The sequence below is a fragment of the Amblyomma maculatum genome, chromosome 11, assembly GCF_055883805.1.
Source record: "Amblyomma maculatum isolate TAMU_Amacu chromosome 11, ASM5588380v1, whole genome shotgun sequence".
Taxonomy (NCBI): Eukaryota; Metazoa; Arthropoda; class Arachnida; order Ixodida; family Ixodidae; genus Amblyomma; species Amblyomma maculatum.
The window spans coordinates 14,296,651-14,307,078 of NC_139354.1; positions in this window are offsets into that span (position 1 = coordinate 14,296,651).

Sequence of the window (10,428 nt, forward strand, 5' to 3'; positions counted from 1 at the left end):
GACCTCAACCAACAACCATCATCATCCTACGGCAACTCCGGGCAAGGCCCCCCACACCACAGGGGTGGGGAGGTTTTTGTTTCGGGGAGCGGGCGTTATCCTAACCAAGGGGCTCATGCGATCTCGATTCGCTCCGCCAGGACGGGTTCGCAGTGCCAATGCACCGCCCCCACAACGCCCCGACGGATCGAAGCCTGACGCGAGCATTACTCCTAATAGCAGACTTCTATTCTTCGATTTTATTTGAAAATGATCATTGGGTGTCCCCATTCGTGATGTCACGCGCGGAGTAGGTGGGGCAGGATTGAACCAGAAGCGGTGCGAATCCTGTTCGGAAAACAGCTGAATAGAAAAGTCAGCTTAATATGGACTCTAGCGCACGCGTCTGTTCCTGGTAACGAGGCGGCACACTATTTAGCCCGAGATCTCTACTTCTGGGTAACCGTGGAGCCGCCTGATTTCCAGAACATGGACGAACGTCTATTAGATTACACAGAAATAGCCGAAAATTATAAAGCAGAAAACTGGTGCCACCACCAGATAAGCGTCTGAACAACAAAGAGGCGACCGCATTTCGGCGTCTACAGGCAGGGAATTACATCCACCCGGTCTGGGCCTATCACGTCCAGAAAGATGAGCGACAGGACGATAAATGCAAGCAATGTGGGGAGAGAGGGACCCTCAACCACGTAATTTGGGAATGCGCTAGCTCCCCAGGGGCTGACAAAATACTTAGTAGAGAAGCCTGGGAAACCCTTTTGCGGAGCGAGGACCCAACTCTTCAGAACCAAGCCGTTCGCCTGGCGGAAAAGGCCGCAAGGAACCAAGACCTCTTTGCCTGCCTCTAATCGTGGAGGTCCCGGCCCCTATCCCCTAGGCCTGCGTGCCAGGGGCGGGGAGTAGGGGGCCTCCATTCTGGTGGAAATAAAAGTTGTTCACACACACACACACACACACACACACACACACACACACACACGCACACGCACACGCACACGCACACGCACACGCACACGCACACGCACACGCACACGCACGCACGCACGCACGCACGCACGCACGCACGCACGCACGCACGCACGCACGCACGCACACACACACACACACACACACACACACACACACACACACACACACACACACACACACACACACACACACACACACACACACACACACACACACACACACACACACACACACACACACACAGGTGGCCGCTGCCGCGCGCTACGCATTATCGTTTGACGTTCGCCGCAAGCGCGTGTTTATCGCGAAGGTCGGCTATATAATCGCTTGCCAGATAATAGACGTGCACATTCAACATGGAAGAAGAGAGTGATACTACCGATACAGAAGGGCTACCACGGGAGTTGGCTGAGAAGGAGCGAAGAAATGAAAGGCTGAAAGCTCAACGAGCGTCCGTCTCGCTAAACGACGCAGCAAAGCCTAGTCTGAAACCCCTAAAGTATAACCATAAGCTAAACTGTAAGCATATCCATAATATGTTAAACCATAAGTATATTTATAAGTTAAACTAAGCATATCCATTGCCTAAATCATAAAGCATAACCATATAAGCTAAACCATAATCATCACCGAAGCTTTTCGCTTCGAGATATCCAGGCTTCACCTTAACTAAGCCCCAGCCAATTTTGTTGCTTTCCTCGGCGGTTATCCGAAGTTAAATCACCAGCTAATTTTTGCACCAGCCTACTGTACCGGAGGTAAGGGAAGGGAAAAAGCAAAACGAAATTAAATAGCAGCGTTGTTGCCCCGCCGGGGTAGTGCAGTGGTAAGACGCTCGACTACTGTGCCGGAGCACCCGGGTTCGATCCCGACCTCGGCGGCTGCGTTTCGATGGAGTCGAAACGAAGAGGCGTCCGTGTGCTGTGCGATGTCAGCGCACGTTAAAGATCCCCAGGTGGTCGAAATTACTCCGTAGCCCTCCACTACGGCTCCTCTTTCTCACTTTCCACTTTTACTCCCACCTTCATCCCTTCCCTTACGGCGCGGTTGAGGTGCCCACAGAAAACAAGTGAGACAGTTACCGCGCCTTTTCCTTCCTATAAATGAATCAATAAGTTTTCTTCTGTACGCACGAGGCAGTGGATGTGGAGAGCCAGTAGCAGGCCTGTGCATTTTCTTTTCCTTCTTCCTACAGCCACAACAACAGCATGACCCATTAAATGCTTTCGCCTTAAAAGACACTGGTCAGCACCCCTGCCAATCACTGTCTGCCACGCCTTTGGCTCGCGGAATCACGTGCTCACCTGCCGGAGTTGCACGAGCAGGGGCATTGAGAACGATCATTTCCGAACCACACTCTGCCTAAAACGGACGACCGGTGTAGACCTAGTTGCGACAGAGGCTATTCCTGAGTATAAGTAAGTGCAGACGACGGACAATTCTGAAAGGCAGCTTACCACGCCCATTATCGTACCTTGCTGAGAACGTCCATAATATTGTGGACCTATTCTGAGACCCGTTCGACAGAACGTACTACTCGGATTCTTCCTGCGGCGACCAAATCGACCAGCCAGTTAAGCGTCCGTCGACCGCAGACGCCTTACAGCCACAAGCACGGTCTCCGACTTCGATGCCTGAGTGTGGCTCCCAACTGAGTTTCTACGACAGCCTGGCACACCCGGACTCCTCTGCACCCATGATGGTATGAGTTGCCTTTACAGCTAATCTAAAGGGCAATTGTGAGCACTTTTTATTAGCATTTAATATTAGGCATGTTTCGCCACAATCACCAGATAAACGCCACTTGCCAACCTAAGCGCCCGGCAGGAGAGCATAGTTCTAGTACAAGCTTATTCTGTATACTACTGAGAACGCGGTACTGTGCGATGCCTACTGTGCGAGCCTACGAGTAGTGCCTGCGTCATGCCTACGGCACGAGAGCGCATCTCTGACAGCGTCCACGAGCAGCGTTCCAAATGGACAGAAACACGCGATCACATCTCTGTTGATGTGAGGCTAGACGTTTCACAAAGGTTGCAACCATCCTTTATTTGAAAATATGTCATGTAAAAAAAATTAGGTGGGAATGTATGATCTGATGTTAAGGGTGTAACGCGACAGCGTTTCATACGCGATGTTTTCTGTTTCTAAGCCTTAAAAAAAAAGGCTCATGGAATAAATCCTGTGCGCAGGAGTTGTGCACGAGATTTGTACGCGAGACCTTTCAACGCCTCCTATTAGGAGGTGTTGGATCTGTGTGCGAGATTCCTCGAGGTGTTTTCTCCTTGTATAGCGTTCCTGCCTGCAATCTGCCATCTGATATCTGCAATCCGACACTTGACCGCGCGTCTAAGAACGCCACGAGACAGGAGCTATTGTACCATCCAAACTCGCCGGAGAAAATGTGATAGATACTGCGCCCTTCCTTTCTCATAAACCAATTATAATTATATGTAACTCTGCAACGAACGTCGATAAGAGGCAAACGACGAGAGACAAATAATAGAGGAAGAGTAGGCTTTCGCCATTCTCCTCTTGAGACATCCAAAAGACCCTCTAATTTTAGAGCGCAGCTCTTTGGCGCCTGTTCCTAGGTTTTGCGACGTTGGCGTTGTTCCTCGTAACCAGCTCCACTTTCACTTCCACCTTCCATTCCTTACGGCGTGATTCAGGTGTCCACAGAAACAAGTGTCGCAGATACTGCGCCTTTCCATTCCTGTAAACCACTTATGAAAGGCACGCTTCAGAGCTCAAGTGGAGGACGGGACCACACCATGACACACTACAAAGATAATTCATGAATAATGCGAGCACCAATACCGAACTGCAGGGTACCATTTGCTGTAACCGAAAATTCACACACTCAGAGAAAAGCATCATATTTTGATGTAGTTTGCGTATATACAGCTAGTTCACCACGGTAAAAAAAAAAAAATCCTTTGCTTATAAAAAGTCTCGAATGGCATCGTTTCAGCATTAAGCTCTTTGGAACCCGTTCCTGGGTTTCGCAGCGTCGTTGCCGTCGGCGTCGCCGTTGTCTCTCGTAACCAGTTGTCTGTAATCGTTGTACATGCGCGTCTTGCTCGAATTTTTTGCCTTAATCTATCGAAAAGCTGAAACAGCTCATGAGCTGCGCTCAGATTTCGCATTAGGAAGTACCGTAATCGTCGCCATTTTTTTTCTCTTATAGCCTGTTACGTGGTGACGGTGTCGTTAGGCTTGGATGCCTCGTCTGAATTTGAGGCTTTAGAGTGAGCGTTCTCTGGAACGGGTTGTTTACTTTCGATGAAACGTTGCCAACTACACCGTTAAGGACATACCGCAACAACAGGGCCATTTTATGAACTGCACGCGAGATTTGTCAACTTCCGCGAGATTCCGCGAGATGTGTTCTTGTCTAGCGTTCTTACCATTTGCAATCCCGCACGTGAACATCCTACCCCTGATGGGGCTGAGGCAGGTAGGTCACCGTCGCTTGCGGCGGGGGCTAGCCTGCCACCGAATTTTTATCTCCTGTAGGCCGTCATTGCACCCGCCACCGATTCGGTGGTGGACGACTGCTGTTGAATTGCGGCGCGCGTCTTTCTCTCCCTCTTCTTTTTCTTTCTTCTCTCTTTTCTCTTCTGTCCGCACGAGGCAGCGGAGGGGGCTCAGCTACAGAGCCGCCGCAACAACACGCAAACGTTCGGGAAAATTGTGACAGATACTGCGTCTTTCCTTTCCTGCAAACGAATTATAACTATGCCACCCTGTGATGAACGCCGATAAGAGACAAACGATGAGTTTAGCAAATGTTGCCAGAGGAAGTATGCTTTCGCCATTCTCCTTTTAAGAGACATCATTCTCCTTTTAAGAGACATCTAAGAAGCCCCCTAATTTTATTTTGCTGCATTAGTGTAGCTAGTATAGGTTAAAGAAAGGCTGTAATGTTTCACATGCATGGCCGGCAGTATGTCATGCTCTTGATACTTTAAATTTCGCTTGTTTTGAATTTTTATACAACGATATTCAGCATCTGAAAAAAATTCAATTCTTATTCCGACAGCCTTTTGCCCTCCCCTCCTTTTTACAATGTTTCATTTTTCAAATAATTCAACTATTTGACCAATCAAACTCTTTAGTTTTTAAAATTAGCATCATCACGCCCTGGCTTTTCATTCTGAGCATTTTGACATTTTGAACCTTCATTTTCCTATTTTTCACTCTTGTTCAACTATTTAGAATTATTTGATTATTTTCACACTCTCAAAATTTTATTTTTAGCATCAGGAAATATTGGCTTTTCATTCGAAGCATTCTGACAGTCTTGAATTCGTTTTTTCTAAATTTAATTTTCGTTTAATTACACGAACTTAATTTTTTCAGTTAGCTTCATCAAGCATTTTTTTTTGCATTTTTTTTGCAGATGCTAAGTATCGTTGTATAAAAATTCAAAACAAGCAAGGCGCCCGTGTGCTGTGCGATGTCAGTGCACGTTAAAGAACCCCAGGTGGTCGAAAATTCAGGAGTCCTCCACTACGGCGTCTCTCATAGCCTGAGTTGCTTTGGGACGTTAAACCCTACAAACCAACCAACCATCATCAAGCATTGATTCCATGCTGAGGCATTTTGACACCTTGCAACCCCACTGTTGACAACTTTTATTTCTTGATTTCTTTAAATAATCAATAAAAGTGATTGCAATAATTCGCTATCGTGTATCACAGAACAATCAATCATCAGTGACTAGAAGCAAACATTGCCACGATAAAATTTTTTACGCAGCCCCCGATTGTTTTCCGACTTGCGGTAGCGACAACTGCAGTTACTGTATGTTGCCTACGGCTTTTTGACCGAACACAGCTCTATAGGCATCGCTTAAAATACACCTTTCTCATTGGGGCTCTTTTGGGGTGTGGCATACACCCTAATCATTTTATCACCATGTATGACAGATTTCGCTTCAGCACTTGAGGCTGCAGTGCCTATTCTCAAAGTCACGGAAACCATGGCATCCATGCATGCCCCCAGGGATGGTGCAGTGGTAAGACACCTGACTACTGTGCCGGAGTACCCGGGTTCGATCCCGACCGTTGCGGCTGCGTTTCGATGTAGGTGGTCGAAACTACTCCGTAGTCCTCCACTACGACTCCTCTTTCTCTCTATCCACTTTCACTTCCACCTTCCTCTCTTCTCTCACGGCGCAGTTCAGGCAACGTTCAGGTGTCCACAGAAACAAGTGTGACAGATACTGTGCCTTTCCCTTGCTGTGAACCAATTATTATTATTTATCATTATGCAGGCGCTCCCGACGACGAACGAAGTGAGGCACACTATGCCGTCCCACTTTCCGCTCAAGCCATGGAAGCCGGTTTCGTTGACGCGTAGATGGTGAGCACCTCCTGTTATTTTAAGGCGAAAGCTCACAAGTGTCCGTCCGCGAAATGTACCACATTTAACAAGATTACGTGGGATACCTCGAGACGGCCGAATGTGACAGCAACAGCTGACGTCATTGGATATGACCGGACGTGAAGCTATGACCATTTATAATAACCGGAACTGACGTCATCACGAAGCCACATACGGCCGTGATCGATGACATCCCCAGGCGACTCACGCACACGCGAAGCTGATACTGCCGGTCGTCCGTTCTGCGCCTTTCATTTCATTTCATTTCATTTATTAATACTGTCAGCCACCATAAGGGGCTGTAACAGGAGTGGAAAATACAGGGACTTGAATATTTGAGGGCTGGGATTTAAAACATTCCTATGCTAAATCTACTACCCCCTTCGAGCTGAAATAACGTTTACAAAGTAGCAAAATATCGTCTACGTTATCTGATAGGTAATTCAACATCGTTACTTGCCTAGATTTTCCGAAATCGAGGAAAAACTGCTCTCGGTGGCGTGCACAATTTTCGCAGAAGAGAGTCGAAAAGCTATTTTGACATGGTGCGTCATCTGTCGGGCAGCGAGGCAAGCGCGCCAACGGCCGGGATGGAGCTTGCCTCACTGCTCGACAGATGACGCACCATGTCAAAGCAGCGTTTGACTCTCTTCTGCGAAAATTGTGCACGCCACCGAGAGCAGTTTTTCCTCGATTTCGGAAAATCTAGGCAAGTAACGATGTTGAATCACCTATCAGATAACTTAGACGATATTTTGATACTTTGTGAACGTTATTTCGGCTCGAATTGGGTAGTAGATTTTGCATAGGAATTTTTTAAATCCCAGCCCCCAAATATTCAAGTCCCTGTACAAAACGAAAAAATGAGCAATATAGAACACGATGAAAATCAATAGTCAATAAAAAAATTGCCTCTGAATGCACACACACAAACAAAACAAAAATGAATTACACAGAAATCGGAGCAACAGCCATCCTACACAACAGCAATAGAACCTCATCACCCTGTGGTAGTGCCATAGATGAAATTTTCTAAATGGCGTACAAATTCAGATAATGATGATGATCGAACAGCAGAATCTGGCGCTTCCTAAAGCGTCGCACCACACAGTATGCAGAAGACAGGCAGGAATTAGTGGCGTTTTGAACAGACATTCATTGCTTTTTATGGTCCATTGGGCCCCCTAGAATTTATTTTCCTTCCAGCTCGACGCGTCTCGTGTCTACACACAAAGGGAGAGTTACCGCGCCTTCTCACATTTCAATAGCTATCTTACCCATTTATCTCCCTCTTTCAAACACCTCGTCATGTTACAGGCCAATATGCTAAATCGGTAGCGAATTTGTATATAATAACTAAATGCTGCTCAAAAATACAGATGGTTTAACTCCGTTAATCACTGAATATCGTGTAACAGCACAGCGTTTTGACAGGATTGTTTGCTGTGTCTATATTAATAAACATTATTTTTTGCTGTGTATAGTCAGGCGGCCATGCTTCCACACTACACATTGCATGTGCTTCACAGACACGACCTTCTTAAAGTAGTGCTTTTATTAGTGATAGCGTTGAATACGAATCGCAATTTGTACTGCAGTTTGGCACATCCGATTTCGTCATCAGTGAAGAAGTCGCAATTTGTACTACAGTTTGGCACACCCGATTTCGTCATCAGTGAAGAAGTCTGACGTGGCCTTAACATTCTCCACAAGAACATAATTTTGAAATGCAAGGTCTCAGCAGCTATTCTATTGGCCTTATTATCGGTTTCGTGCGGAGGTTTTCCTTACAAACTGTCTCTGTGCGTCCACATGCTCCAGTTTTTAGCCGAGACATCAAAATCCATTGATTCCTACTGTCGCTGTCGTCTTGCCCGCTATTGTTCCTGCCATAATACGCATCGATACTTTTCGTCAGGCAACCAAGACGGCCACGGCTACCCTTAATGCTACGCTGAGAAGCAGAGCCATGACAAATTATGTAAGAGCGCCTATACTCGGGGACACTTTTTCTTGGCAACGGGCGCAAAGGTAGGGAGGCGGGGCCTTTAAACGTGTCGCTCTGCCATGTAGTTCGACCGCGCGGCTTTCGGCCTGCATAGACGTTGCAGATCATTTCTTTCGTTTGCTTCGACAGCCAGCGTCTCTCGAATTTGACTCTAATCTTGTCCGGTGAAAACGCTTCAAGTCGTTGCGGAGTGAACGAACCACAACCGGAACTACCCGAACAGGCGGCAGTCGCCATCTTGTCTGCAAAGTTGGGGCGTCTCTAAAACCGGCGACAGACATCACAGAAGAAAACCTGGTGGAACCAAGACAAGTATTTTAGGCATATCTGCTTCATTTCAGAAAATTAGTTCTGTTATAAAAAATATACCGTAAATAACTAGCGCTATGATTTCAATTTGTTTTTGCAGAAATTACTCATGTAACTAGGGACTATATTCAGCTGCGTAGGAAGATGGTGCGTTTTGGCTCTAGTGTCCCCGAGTATAGCAGTAAATGCAAAGCGGGGCCAGCTCCCCTCTGCAGCTAATGTCTGCAGCTGTGGAGCAAAAGCCTTGTCGCTTCGCTTCTTTACCGGTTTCGCGCATATTGAGTGTTTCATCATCGCTTTTCTTCTCCCTTAAGGCTGGTTCACAGTGGAGGCTCGCGGATGTCGAGCGACCCGACTAGTCACGGAGAGAGTTGCGGATTAGTCACGGAGGGTGAAACCCGAACGAGTCACCAGCGACCCGTTTGAGAGTCGCTCGCTGACCGATTTGTTGCGACTCGACTGCAGGCCATAGAGCTCCTCAGCCAATCCGAGAGGCTGCGCACGCGTTTGTCGGGCACACATTTCAACGGTCACTGCGAGAACTGGTCGTGGTAATTCGCGTTTGTACGCGTATTCTTCGTCATGCGCACGACGCTCGTTCATGAGGCGATTTAGTGATCTGCTATTTCGCGAGACCGGAAACAACAGCCCGCACAACATCGCAGATTTTATTTGCGTCGAACTAGAGCACTTTTGGCTGCCGAAACATCACTAAACATTGGCATAATAACCATAAGATCTTCCTCACTGATAATTACACATTTCCATACATGAAAGGATTCGAACTGGTCTACCCCGAGCGCGGCAGCAGAGGTCGAAAAGGCGCGAAAGTCGGCTCTTTGTTTTCTTACGGAGAGAGGTTGTCTTGAAGCGAGTCGCGCGCCGGTGTGAAGCCTCAGTGTCGATCGGCACTTGTCGCGGGTCGACGAAACTGCATTACGCGACCTCCGCGAGTGGCCAGTGTGAATCAGCCTTTAGTACGAGTTGCAGCCTTTCCACTCCTCTCTGCACCAGAGCGCAAACACGTGCAGCCTCTATGCGTGACGGAACTCGATCTGTTCCCCGTCCTCCTCCTCCTCCAGTCACCCGTCCCTCGGAAAGGTCAGCGGTCAAATCGGCATCAGATGATTGGGTTTTTCAGAGCATGCGGGTAATATGGCTGCAGCATTAAAACGGTTGCGTTTCAAGTTCGATGACAAATCATGTGCGCATTTTTTCGGCGCGTTTTCCACAGTTCTGGCTTAGAGCACCGGTGACGTCAACGCCAAATTGCATACGGTCTACGTAGTGCACGCTGCAGTAGCTCCTCTTCGCATGCTTCCAGCATTGAGGGCCAGTCCATGCCACGTCCGGAACGCCGCGGCTACAAGCGGCCTTGGCACCTCGGTGCTTTCACCATGGTCGAGCCTGTGACCACCCGAGTCGCGGCAGCGACTGCCAGAACATCTCGAGGCCGGGTGCGTTCGGGTGAGGAGTCTTCCTGGGAGACTAACGCGGCAAGCGGCATCAGTGAGGCCCGCAGCATGGGCCCCTGGTGCCTCAGCAACATCGTCGGGCATGCGTCGTCCGCCAGACTTCAGGAGTGCCGCCGGGACCAATTAGGCACCTATAGTATCTCCAAAGAGAACAGGAAGACGCACCAGCGGAATCAAAGGCACCGCGGTAAATGAGAGGTCGATTCATTAGCGAATGACAGGACAACAGTATGCAGCCATGTAAGGCGCATGCGGGACGCTGGCCTAATAACAATA